This window comes from Grammomys surdaster, unplaced genomic scaffold (assembly GCF_004785775.1).
Source record: "Grammomys surdaster isolate TR1022 unplaced genomic scaffold, NIH_TR_1.0 150, whole genome shotgun sequence".
Lineage (NCBI taxonomy): Eukaryota > Metazoa > Chordata > Mammalia > Rodentia > Muridae > Grammomys > Grammomys surdaster.
The window spans coordinates 23,513,653-23,528,170 of NW_021604608.1; positions in this window are offsets into that span (position 1 = coordinate 23,513,653).

The following is a 14,518-nucleotide window of genomic DNA, read 5'->3' on the forward strand; positions in this document are numbered from 1 at the left end:
TGACTTCTCATGGAGATCCTGAGCTGAGAGTAAGATTCTGTGGAGGAGAGAAGAAAATCCTGGGTGACAAAGGGTATGGGAGGCAGGGAGAAGACAAACAGGTGTCAACATCATTTGAAACATTTCAATTTTTCTTTAATTTTCTGCTGCCTTTTGAGAAGTCATTATTTTGCATAGCTGGTATAAATTAGAAGTATGAGTGGATGGTACTCCAAGTGGGAAATGACAGTACCCGCATTACACTCAGGAAATCATTTATTTGAACTTATTCTGTCTGCTAGATGTCCTTGAATAAAAGTACTTCCTTAATATAATTTAAAACTTCAAACACAATGCGAAAGTCAAACAGGTGCATAAGTTTTATTCATTTTTTTAAAGATCAATAATTCCGTAAGTTCTTAAAATCTGTTTATAGATATAGTCTACCATCATTTCCTCTCCTCCAATTCTCCCCTTATTCCCCCACCCAAAGAATTCTCCCCAGGACTTTTAGTGCTTTGTTTTTAAACACACTAAGTCCACTTATGTTGCCTGTACACATGAGTTTAGAGTTGTCTATTGGAGTATGAGTAGTCTCTCCAATGCCCCATTCATGAGGAAAACTGACTCATCCCCCCAAATCTATCAAATACTAATAACTAATAACCTTTCAGCTAAGTGTTGAGGCCACTCTCTGTGGTGGTACTTTGGCTGTTAGAGTATGGCATGCAGGTCTGGTGCATATAGTCTCAGCTACCATAAGTTCATATGGACAACAGTACCTTTATGACAGCAAATACTGCCTTGCTACAGATGACCACTTCCTTTGTATCTTTCAACAATTGTAAACCCTATCCCAGGATGATCCCTAAACTCTGGGTGTAAGGGGCTGTGATGGAGATGTTCCATTTAAAACTAGGAACTACAAGAATCTCTTATTCTCTACACACTGAGTAGTTGTGGGTCTCTGTACTCATTACCATATATTACAACAAGAAGTTTCTCTTACGAGAACTCAGAGATGCACTAAATTATTTTTTATTTAAAAAGTACGATCTTAGGCTAGAACAAAGAGGTAATTTCAGGCAGGAATCTAAATTTTAGGCTAGAACAAGGAAGAAGGCTTCAGACATGCAAATGACTTTGGGCTAGGACAGGAATGTAGGTTCAGATATTTTGGTCATCCTGATAAACCCTTAGAAACAGTGATCATAGGAATGTTCAAAGAACTTTGTTTATTGCCTTGCTTTTTCTTTGACTATTCATGTTTATTGTCTTGCTTGTTCCTTGACTATTTGCATCTATTGTATTTCTAGTTCCTCAACCTAGAACTGACCTTAATACTTGCATGTAATTAAAACGGTATAAAAGCAAAAAGGGGAGAGGGGATGGAATAGGGGTTTTTAGGGAGGGGAAATAGGGAAAGGGGATGATATCTGAAATGTAAATAAATAAAATAAAATATTCAATAAAAAGTATGAAATTAGGAAGAAGTTTATGTGACCATTTGGAAGAATATAGCATTAGGTAATAGCTGCAAACAATCATATATACATGTATAAATGTGTGTGTGTGTGTGTGTGTGTGTGTGTAAAGCAATTAAACTTAAATGAAATGACTATAGAGGGTATGACTGAAATGTGTCATATTCCTTTTTATGATTTATGGATCATTTGGCCTTTTAATAAACTAATTTATAAGATTTGAGTTGAAAAAAAAGTACCTAAAGAAGTAAGCACTTCTGAGATAAATTATATGAAGACCAACCAAGGAGTTTGCGTATCTTCATTTTGAGAAGACCAATATAGAAAAAAAGTCATAATGAAATGCAACAAAATATATGAATGTTTCATCATGGTACCCATTTCTTCTTTATCATATATCTGTGTTATAAGCAGATGGATATCCTGAGATGCTAGAGAGAGATGCTGAGGTTGTGAAAGCATTTATGAACTCTTGTAGTATATACTAGAACCAAGGTATGAAGCAGAAAACCACTTATTAAAAAGACTTATTAAAAAAAGTCTTAGAAAAAGACTTATTACCTTTTTTAAAAACTATAAATTTTTGGCTTGCGTGTCATAAACTTATGTCTTATATAGTTTTTTAAAAGTATTATACAAAGCATATGATAGTTGGATTTTTTCTCTTTCCAGATTTTTATTGGTTATTTTGTTTATTTACATTTCAAATGTTATCCCCTTTCTCGGGTTCCCCACCCCCCTGAAAACTCTTACTCTATCCCCCTTCCCTTACATCCATGAGGGTGCTCCCTTACCCACATACCCACTCCCACCCCACCACCCTATCATATCCCTAAGCTTAGTCATCAAGCCTCCTATTGATGCCAGACAAGGCCATCCTCTACCACATATACAGCTGGAGTCATGAGTCCTTCCATGTGTATTTTTTGGTTGGTGGTTTAGTCCCTGGTAGCTCTGGGGGGAGCGGGTGTCTGGTTGGTTGATATTGTTATACATCCCATGTGTTGCAATCTCCTTCAGCTCCTTCAGTCTGACCTTCAACTCCTCCATTGAGGTTTCATGCTCAGTCAGATGTTTGGCTACAAGCACCCACATCTGCATCCATAAGGCTCTGACATAGCCTCTCAGAGGACATCTACATTAGGTTTTTGTCAGCAATTACTTCGTAGCATCAGCAAATCTCTGCATTTGGTGACTACACATGGGATGGACCCCAAGTAGGGCAATCCCTGGATGGCCCTTCCCTCAGTCTTTGCTCCACTCCTTGTCCCCGAGTTTCCCTTATACAGGAGCAATTCTGGGTTAAAATTTTGTGAAGGGTGGGTGGCTCCATCCCTCAATCGCGAGCTGTGCTCAACCCCTGGATATAGTCTCTACAGGTTCTCTTCCCTGTTTGTTGGGTATTCAGCTAATGTTATCCCTGTTGAGTCCTGCGAGCCTCTTTCTTTTCTGGCATCTGGGACTTTCTTGTGGCTAACCTCCATTCCCATCCCCCATTGCTACACATCTCATTTAATTTTCTGACTCTCTAAATATCTTGCCAGTCTCCTCCCACACCTAATCCTGTCCTCCTTTTTCCTTCTCCCCCTCCTCTCTAATATGTATTCTATTTTTAAATTATTGATTAATTGTTTATTTACTTTACATCCTGATCACAACTTCCTCTCCCTCCTCTTCTCCGTGTCCTTCCCTCTCCCCTCCTTCCCCTCTTTTCACTCCTTCTTCCCTTCTTCTCAGAAAAGGGGAGTCCTCCCATAGATATCAATCAGCTTTGGCATATCAAGTTGCCGTAAGACTAGGTACATCTGCTTCTATTGAAGCTAGACAAGGCAGCCCAGGTAGAGGAAAGGTACTCAATGACAGGCACTGTAGTCGATCAGCCTCTCTGCCTGCTTTAGGGTTTCCACATGAAAACCCAACGGCACAACTGTTATATATGTGCAGAGGACCTACATCTGTCCCATGTATGCTCTCTTGTTGGCAGTTCCACTTCTATGAGCCCCTATGGGCTCAGCTTTACTGATTCTGTAGGTTTTCTTGTGGTGTCCTTGACCACTCTGCCTCCTTCAATATTTCCTCCCCACCTCTTCCACAGGATTCCCCAAGCTCCACTTAATGATTTTCCGTGTATCTCTGCATCAGTTTCCATCAGTTGCTAGTTGAATCCTTTGTGGTTAGAGTTATGCGAGGCTCCTATCTGCAAGTGTAGCGGAATATCATTAACAGTGTCAGTGGTGGGTTCCTTCTCACGGCATAGATCTCAAGCTAGGCCAGTCATTGGTTGTCCCTTCCCTCAAATTCTGCTCCATTTTATATTCCTATACATTCAGTAGGCAAGACAATTTGTGCATTTAAGGTTTGTTGATTTTTATAGCAGGAGTTATTGACTGTTGATGGGCAAAGATTAATAATGCATATGTGCCAATAAATTCATTGATTCCACTCATTTATTTATATGGCATATACTTGAGTAGTTGAGTGTTTCTATTTTGGTGCTTGGAAGGAAAATAAACAGCGGTGTGTTCAATACTTTAGATGATAGGACATTCTGCAGTTAAAAAATAAAGAAGGGAAGAAGATAGAATCAATGAGATGTGCATTTAGAATAGATTATCCAGAAATGACAGAACAGAGATGATATTTGCAAAGGTTTTTTGGAGCAGCTGAAAAGACAATGGAGGAAATAAATGTGAGAGTAATATTCTAGAAATTTCAGAAACTGTAGAAAGCCAGTATGATTGCACAAACGGATCATAGTGCAACATGAGTAAGTAGAAAACGGAACCGTGTTGATGGGTAGTGCTTCTTAAATTTTAACTGGCTAAGATGGTACTGAGATTCTGAATTAATGTGAAGACTCTGATTCAAGAATCTGGATTTTCTTCATTTATTTTATGTTCTGAGGTGATACTGATGGAAGTTTATCAATACTTTGTAGTTCCAAAGTCCCAGCTCCTAGGCCATGTCATGACTTGTACTGCAAATTGTGGGCTGTATTCATCAGCTTTCAGTTCTCTAAACTTATGCACATAATCTTATTTGCAAATGGTACCGTGCACATCAACTTATCATAGGATTGTTTAGAATCACCTAGGCTGTAGAAACATACGTATAATGAATTGGCAAAGATAGTACTGCTCAGTGGTAATAACTAGAATCTACAGCTATGAAGCTAACTGGATAATGCACAGATAAATGAGATTCAGAAAGATTAATGGCTGGAACAAGATAGCAGCATTAACAGTGACGATGGACATCATCAGAAAGTGCTTGAACTAGGAAGGAAAAGATTTGTTGGTACAATATATATTACAAAAAAAAGAATAAATTGCAAATATTTGCAATTAATCAGCATGAGGCTGGAATATCTAAACTGTGATGAGGAGATTGACAACTGCTGAGTGGGGGAATGTGATTAGGACATGGGGAGAGGAGTGGTAAAGGCTGCTGTTGGGTTCTCTTCGCTTTGAGGTATCTGTTATGCTTTCAAGTGGATAATTAGGCAGCCTAGCATGTGTCTCCAGTCAGGTGCAAGAGGTCTCAGCTGGAAATATAGCTAGTGCGAGTCACTACAGAAAAGAACAATGTCTGACAATAATATGCTTAAATTTTGACATTAGCAGCAGAAAGGAATGCCACTTAGAAAATACAATAGGTCATGGGTCTGACTTGTGAGCATTCTGACAATAGTTGTAATCACAACCCAGAAGTAAGAACCAGGTGTATTCACAGGGAATTTTCTCATTCCCAACTCCAACATTTTATACTATTAACACATTTCAAATAGGCACTCTACCTATGAGAAATTTTATTATTTTTTCATAACAGATTTGATACCCAATTTTTGGTTGTGTGATTGGCAATAAAAAGCTCATACTAGTCCAAGAATACGGTTTTGTCACTATTTAATATTTGAACTAAAGCCAATAACCTATACATGGGCAATTTGCTTCTCAAGCTTGCAGTTAAAGAAGTGATGTTATTACATATGTATAATGTCCCTATATAGTCATATTTAATCACTCATATATATTCTTTTTGTATTGTAGGAAGACACTTTCACCTAAGAAATGGCCAGTGAGATGATTCAGTGTGAAGTGCTTTCAATCAAGCCTTTTCAATGATCGGCAGAAGAATAGAACTGACACCTTAAAGTTGTTCTCTGATGTACACACACACACACACACACACACACACACACAAATCCACATGCAAAATAAAGTATATTACCACAAATAATGGTTTACATATGTCATGATAATTTATCTTATCCGTTATTTAGAAAAACTCCTATATACCCATAAAGATAGTAGGTTGGATAGAAGTTCTCTTGGTTTTTCCATCACTACTTGCAGCTCACAGGTAAGTTTTTTTTTTTATAGTAAAATAGAAATCCATTACTGCTTAGAAGATCTCCTGGTAACTATTCAAAAAATGAAGCTGTTATTTTTACTTCTACAAGCTTGGAACTTTAATATACCACTCTCCTCAAACTTGGACAGGGAACTGAAACATTGCAAATGTGTCAGTCCTTCAGCCCTTAAGACTAGCATAAGACACTATCACCTTAATTTGAAATTGGCTGATCAATCTCCAAAGACAAGGTGTAAATGTTTGATTTTCTTATCCATTGCCAAAAGGAAATAGATTGTTCATACTTAAATAGCAAAAATTCTATCTACTTATAAAAGTTCCATTTGTTGGATTCTGATTTTCTTCTCCCAAGGACTGAACTTCACACAACACTTGAATGTATTGTCATCATCCACTGTCTCTTAATAAATAACTCTGAAAGCTTGATGCTTCCAATTGTACTAAGCTTTAGTTTGGAATTTTTCTAAGGCCATTGATATGCTGCAAAGGCGATTTCATATACCTGACACCAACAAGGTTGTAGCTGTCATTCATTACATAGGTCATGGTACAATTACATTAGACATCAACCCTAGTACTGTGCTAGTGTATTAAGCTTTTATAAAATCAAAGCCTATACTGAGAGTATGCATTTAATTTTCATTTTGTAAAGTGATCTGTAGATGGTCTGCTAAAGATGGCAGTGTTCAGATATGCTCAAGTTATATCCTCCAAGATTTTATGGTAAACTTCTGAGATGCTTTGGCTTGAGTCTGTACATAGATCCTGTTCCTACTCAGAGTGTTTCTCACTTTCATTCTTACATAGCTGTTGCCTGATTCCTGCATTGATACCTCATTGATGACAATGCCTGGGTTCCAACTGGTGGTCTACAATGCTTTTGTGACAGTGTCTGTTTATTTGTTTAAACAGTTCACTAACATGAGGTTGTTACTCTCAGCATGTGCTGATGATTACTAAGGTTATGCAAATTTAATTATATTATTTTAGAGGATTTAAGTGCCTTTCATTTAGTGTTGTAAAATGTGTGGTAGCTGGTTCAATAGTGTCAGTGTTTCCTAGGTTATATAGGAAACCAGAAATTATCAGGCTTTGCTACTTACCCACTTTTTTCTAAAGTGATGCTTGAGAATTTTTGCTATAACCAATGTTCTATGTAATTCTATTGAATGCTAAAATTTAAGAATTGCTGTGTATTTATTTATTTAACAAAATAGCTGGCACAAACATACACATGTAAATTCTTTGAAAGCAATTGCAACATATTCTAGTGTGCCTATTGAAAAGTAAGTTCCTTTTAGGGCTCATTAAATGAATTGTTATTGAATTTTTTTTTTAAAAAATGTCTTTAGATAATTTCATTATTGTCAGCCTATTCCGAGATATAGAATACAAAGATGAAACTGAAAAATCTTTCATATACTAAGAAATGTTCCCAAACCTACGAAAATAATATTAAGATTGTGTAGCCATGGACTGCTGATTATTTATAAGCATGTAAAACATGACAAACAAAAAAATAGTCTATCATAGCCAACACTGTAAAATAAGCAAGAGACTATGGCTAAAATTTAGCTGTGACAGACAAGGTAAGTCTAATGGGAGTAGATATTTTTAAATCCCTTGTCTCCTACATAACCCTTCTCACCTCTGTCAGTAAAAGAAATAATGAGCCTTTCATCAAATCTCACTCTTTCAAAGTCATTTAATCTAATCATCACGTTTCCCTTTGTGTAAAATTGTTAGGTATTTCTCATTGATTTTCCTTGGGTTTTGTTGCCCTCTGGTAAGCAGGGGATAGTTATAGTAACTCTCTCGGAGGGTCACTTTGTCCTTCCAAGTCCAGCATAGTTAACAAAGGAATTTTCTTTCTTCCATACTGGAGGCAGACTGAAGCAAAAGAACTGAAAGAAAATTTTCTGTTTTAAATACACAGAGGAACTTTAGACAGAGGAAGAGCTGAGTCACACAGCTAATGGGCCACAGACATGGTGCCCCAGAGGCTCTGCCCTCCTGGTATTCACGCATGTGCTGTCTACTCACAGTCACCTTAGGGGGAGTCTGGCTGCAAAACCCCTCCTGCTCATTACAGCCGCCATTGCCATATGATCTCTCCTGGCCCCCTGGAATAATCAAAAGCTTTCAATCTTATCTCACACTGTGAAGAAGTGAACATCATATGGCGTTAATAATTGGGGAAAGTAGCTCAAACACTTCTAAAATTTGCAGAGATTTCTTTGTCAGTTTTAGGACTCCTGCTCTTCAACATTTTAATATTGAGGAGTGTTTGGTAATGCTCCTTTCAAAGCAACCATTCTTTCTGGCTGTGAGCAGCTTTCTATTTTTAATCTGGTTTTGTTGTTGTTTGATAAGGAAAATTTAGAGGAAAAGGGAAGAATTTAGGAAAGATTCAGTAGTCCAATAAATTTTTACACAAACTATGATTTTAATTTACTTCGAAAAGTACACTTGTTTTTAAAGTAGGAAAACTGACATGCATTTGGATATATGTGATAGACAGACTTTTCTCATCTTTAAAGATGCAGTTCAAATATCACCACCTATATAATGGATTGGTAGAGGGTAATTTGTTTTGTCCCTGTTGTATGCAGCGTTTAGTACACCTGTATTTGGAAAGTTACATAGTTTTCTACCTATATAACCACTATTTTATTATCTTTTCAGGACAGAATCTATATCTGATGCTTTTCATAAAGCTCAAGAAGTAGTTGGTGTGGCCTTTGACCCAAGAGTACTACCCTAAAAATGTCTTGGTAATCATGTTTTTAAATGCACATGCAGACATTGCTTATGGTAATAGAGGTAGAAAAAGTTTATCATACTGCCTGAGTTCTCTACAATTTGAGGTAATTTAGAAATTATCCATCTAAAGCTCTCACTTCATCTCACCAAATGTTTTGAAGGATCTTTAGAGCTGTCTTGTGTGCGTGTGTGTGTGTGTGTGTGTGTGTGTGTGTTGAACTGTGCTCTGGATAGTATTTAGAATATTCTTAAGATGCGGTTTGTAACATCATCACAAAATAATCAATGCTTAGGACTGTGTAGGGGATGGTATAATGTGTTCCTGAGAGAGGATTCCAGCAGAGTACACAAAGGCTGCTATCATTGCAAAGCTACTGCCCTGCAGGGCAGCTTTAGCAAGGAGATGGATGACACAGGTTTTCACTTCTCCTGTGGACAAAGAGCTTGTCACCTCTTCAGCACATTCATTGTTTCCTGCATGGGTTTGTGCAGCCCATGCTGATTTTCAACCTTAACTTGAAAAAAAGTCTCCTCAGAAATTCCTCTATTATGATCATTTTAAAGGTTGGAAGATGATTTTAATATGAGTGCTAATCGTTGCTAACAGTACTTTCTTTTATATTAGAGATGCATTTTGCTTTAGGAAAATACTATGTGTGGACTATATTGTTTTTACTTACTTCTCTGAATCAATATGACAACATTCAATATTTATTAAAATACAGTTTTCCATTGATGTTTCCAACACATGAATTCCAGAATGCATCTTAACATAAAGCTTTACAAATCAAAGGGAGCATCTTCAATAAATGTGTTCACTTAATCATTTGATTATTTTTTGGTCCAAGGTACCAGAAACTGTCATTTCTTTGCTATGTAGGTGAGTACTTGTAAATATTTGGAAGAGTTACAAATGAGGGGAGACAGCTATTGATTTTGTTTTTTTTTAAAAAATTATACTTTCTTTTTTCTTATTACCTGTTCTGTCTCCCCACTATGCTTTCTTTCTCTCTCCTTGTCCTTCTTTCTTCTCTTGCTCTCAATAATACATCATTGGTGGAATTGCCTACTTCTCTCAGGGGACATATATGTGGGATTGCTCTCTTCTGGTGCTATTCGCAGCCACACATGATCATTGCATTGATTTGCTATTTTTTAAAACACTGTGGAAACAGTATTTTCTGATTATGTCCCTGTTTTTCTGTGCTGGGAATTTTTCTATAGCAAACAGTTTACCCTTAGGCTTACTTACTAGAGGAAAAGCAATAAAGACACTATGTTCCCCTTTATTGTTCAGCTTTTGCAATGGCGATTTTTGCCTCAACATCTTTTAAATTTGACGAATGTAGATGTCTTCTTCCCCCAAACCATTCAGTGATGAAAGATTTAAATATATTCAGTATAGTGTAAGTAATTCTATTTATTACTTATTGTATTTCTGGTATTCAGTGTTTCCAACTGGCTCTTTAGGTAGTTGCTAGTAATCTTGGAAGTTTTTCTTATCTTCTGGTATGACAGAATATTTCAAATTTATTGTGTATATATCTTGATCCAGAATAAGGACCTGAAATTTATCTTTAAAAAATCTGGTAACTCTAAGTGCATGTGTTTTTGCATGTGTATGAATGTGTTCACATGCATGACTGTTAAATTCTATTTGCTGAAAAAATTCATAGCTGTATTCAGGAATTAGCTGTATTCATCACTAGGTCTATATTATCTATCTATCATCTATCTATCTATCTATCTATCTATCTATCTATCTATCTATCATCAATCAACTATCCATGTGTTATCCTATCACAAGCTAGCTATTTATCACAAAACATATTTATTCAATGAAACATACTATGTTATGCTATCTATAATTTTTATTTAATAGGATACTTTTGTAAGCAAACATATCTTTTGTTGACTACACAAAATGCTTTATTCCAATGGTACCAAAGCAACTTATTATTTGCTTTTTTCCAACTGACACCAATAATAACAATAAAGTATAATATTAATATTTATCAATATTTGCTAAAAAATTATTTTAAGTTTATTTTACATTCATTCCATAACCCACAAAAGACATCCACTAAGGCGATATAAACAAATTGTTTTGGTTGTAAATGTTTAAATAGTCTTATCTGGCAGCTTCCTATGACTCTTTTTGTGTGTCATTTTCAATTTTAAGTGATTATTCTTTAGAATCTTATTTGTTTTATAATTAAAGGAAATATTTATATATTTTATGTAAAGTGTAAAATATTTATTCAAGGGACTCTGGTTTTTATCTTTCCATTGCTTCAAACACACCCTCTTATTCCATTATGTATAACTACATTTTATGAAATCTAACAACTTATCCAGCTGGATATTTTTATCATTAAGAATTGGGTACACACAACACTATCTATTCTTTTTATCTAAAAAAGATTTAACTGCTTTTCATTAATAATAGGTTTAGAGGTTACCATGAAGAAGTATTTATAGGAAGTTCTCAGTCTTTCTCTAGTGTTTGGTACTGCCATGTATCGGTATCTCACTATTTACTCTAGTCAAATTTTCTAGATATTTAAATTGTTCTCAAAGTTTTTTCCTAACTTATTAAATAATGCAAGCATTCCAATTTTCAAAAGTTCATTCAGTGAAAACAACTGTATGGGTAGTGCCACTAGACAGGTAAGTTTTTATTCAACCACAGAGTTAAATGTGAAGAAGAAGAGTGTAAGAAGATATATTGACAGAGAATGGAGAATATGGGGATGACTTTAGCTGAGACTCTGAACAGTGGGAATATGGAACCTAAGTGGTCACTTCCTGTAGCTAGGTAGGACCTCCAGTGGAGGTATAAGGATACCAACTCACTTACGAAACTCTCTACCCAAAATTTGTCCTATTTGTAAGAAATGCAAAGACAAAGATGAAGCAGAGACTGAGGCAATGGCCAACAAATAACTGGCCCAACTTGAGACCTATCCCATAAACAAGCATCAGTATCTGACACTATAAATGATACTATGTTATACTTACAGACAGGAGTCGAGAATGGCTGTCCTGAGAGCCTTCACCCAGCAGCTGACTGAAATAGATACAGAGACTCACAGCCAAAGATTGGTTATCGTCCAATGGAAGAGATGAGGAAAGAATTGAATGATGGGAAGGATTAGGAAACCCACAGGAAGACCTACAGAGTCAACTAATGCGGTCCATTGAGGGTTCTCAGAGACCGAACCACCAACCAAAGAGCATACGTGGACTTGATCTATCCCCTCACACCACCACACACAGAACCAAATGTAATTTGGTCTTCATGACGTTCTATCAAACACTAGAGGGAGGGCTATCTGTTGCCTACCTGTAGATCCATTCCCCTAACTGGGCTTCCTTGTCTGGCCTTAGTGGGAGAGGATGCTCTTAGCCTTATGGAGAGACTTGATGTGCCAGGGTATAGGGTTGCCTAGGGGGAGGCTATACAGTCTCAGAGGAGAAGGGTAAAGGGGCTGGGGAGATGGAGCCTATGAGGACTGGATCAAGAAGAGTGGGAAGGCAGCTATTGGGATATAACATGAATAAAAAATTAATGAGAAAAAAGAAAAAGAAAGAATGGATAGATTTTTCAGACTTTTATGAAAAAGACACTTGTAATTATTTAAGAGCCACAGATCTTGTAAATTTCTTTACTGAGAAGAAGAGGGACATGAGATAAATCATACTCAAGAAGCTTTTGGACTACTTGTTGTTACAAAAATATTGGGCCAATCATGTCCTTTATGATAGGAGCAGTTCCAATTATGGAGAGAGATCTGTCTCTCAATAAGTGAGATGAGTTAGAAATGCTGCTAGTTTTCTTGAAAACTAGACCACAGTGTCTCACTTCAGTTGAATTTCAGTCAGGTTCTACTATATGCAATAATCTAAATGTGATAAATACAACCAACCTACCAGTCATAAATCCTTTCAATGTGACAGATCCTGAATTAAGCTCTTTTTCTGTTAACTCAATTCATTTCACAAGCTCATAGGTGCATATTCCATTCTACGTATCCAATCATACAGAGGAAAGAATTGAAACATAAGAAACTTATTGGAACTTTCCATTAGCTCTAAATGCTACAGCTGGAACTTAATATCCCAATTTGTCCATCAAGCCTAACAAAAATTTACTTTTATATAACAAGATTTAGAACATTCCACATTTGTGTAATGTTTCAAGACTCATCTACACATATTAAGTTAGATTTCCTCATTTTGTTATCATCCTAATCCTGTAATAGCCAGGACAATCTTTGATTATGCAACATTCTATCTGATATCCCACCCTGTAATCACTGTTATGACTGATAGGAACACAGTGTTGACAAGGAAAACTTAATTTTCAACAGAATCATATATATACATACATATATATATGTATATATATGAATTTTTAAACTTGTTATATGATACTAACAAGTATATAGTGTTGGATTGTTTTCAGCTGAGTATTATCTAGAAGACACCCTCAATATTATTAGTAGCATATTCATGAACAAGTAGAAATTATTAACAATACTCTTATTTGTTCAAATAAAGAAGCCATAGGGAAGATTAAGAACAAAGCCAATACCTTCCAACTAACAGCCACAGGCAAAAATAGCAAATATAAAATCCTCATCTTAATCAGGGCCAGAATCAGGATAGTAATTAAGAATTTGTTCACATGAGTAATAGAATTCTCAAGCCTTAAGCAAATCCATAGCTTAAAATTTCTAGTAAGTATGCTGTAGAGAACAATTTCCATGTTAGTAAACAACGCTGATAATCTGAATAAATATATGTCTGAGCTATGCTCATGAAAAGCTAACTCAATACTATGAAATAGAGGAAGATGGTCTTCCTGATGCATCTAGAGTGTTTTGCTGAAGACTCTTAAGAGACTAAATAGTCTTTAAAAAGGGACTGGGGAGACAAGAGATGCCCTTCAGGGGGAGCTAAGAGGACACATGTATTTGAAGGGGAAATGGGAAAAACAAGGGGAGGAGAGTTAAACTAGGGGAAAAGGTCAGCTAAGAGAGAGAGAGAGAGAGAGAGAGAGAGAGAGAGAGTAAAAATGTATATTTTTTATAAAGGACAAGAGCAACAATTCATTTGAAGCACCCAAATGGTAATAAAAATACTTTAGAAAGGCTTGTCTTATCAAGTAATAAAATGATGTAATGTTCTATAAATTAATATTTGGAAAACTGTTCATGGTTAAATAAGTAGTTCAACCAAATTAAAAGGTCAAATACAGGCATATGAATATATATATATATATACATACATATATGTATATATATATATATATATATATATATGTATTTGCCAAGAAGCTGGTTCTTGAAATATATCAGAAAATCATATGTTCATATATATATAACATTACTGATTACTGTGACAGTTTAATAAGTGTGAAAAAGGCTATGTAGATCACATAAAATCCCATATTTAACTAAAACACTAAATAAATTTAACATCCATGCATAAGGGAATTAATGCAAATTAAGGAAATAAAGACTTAAATGCAAATGCCTATTATCTTGGCAAAATTTGTGGACTTATGGGAAAAGAGGTGACTCACACACAAACAAGGACAGTAAACTCTATGTAAATGAGGAGACATTGTGGCATTGTTATTTGAGATAAGTATTTCATTGACTCCAATTAGCTAAATTTCCCTTTTGAATACATATCTGTGGCAAAGAAAGCAGTAGAAGAATAACAAATTTATGTGAAGATATTTTTATCATGACACTGATTTCAATATCAAAGCCATGAATATATCTATAAAAGTCTGCTAAAAGTGTCTACATGATCCTTGTATTCTTGCTTTGGAAGTCTACAACTTAACTTAAAGCAACTGAATTAAACCTATAGTACCTATTTCCTTTTGAGTGAGAAAACTAACA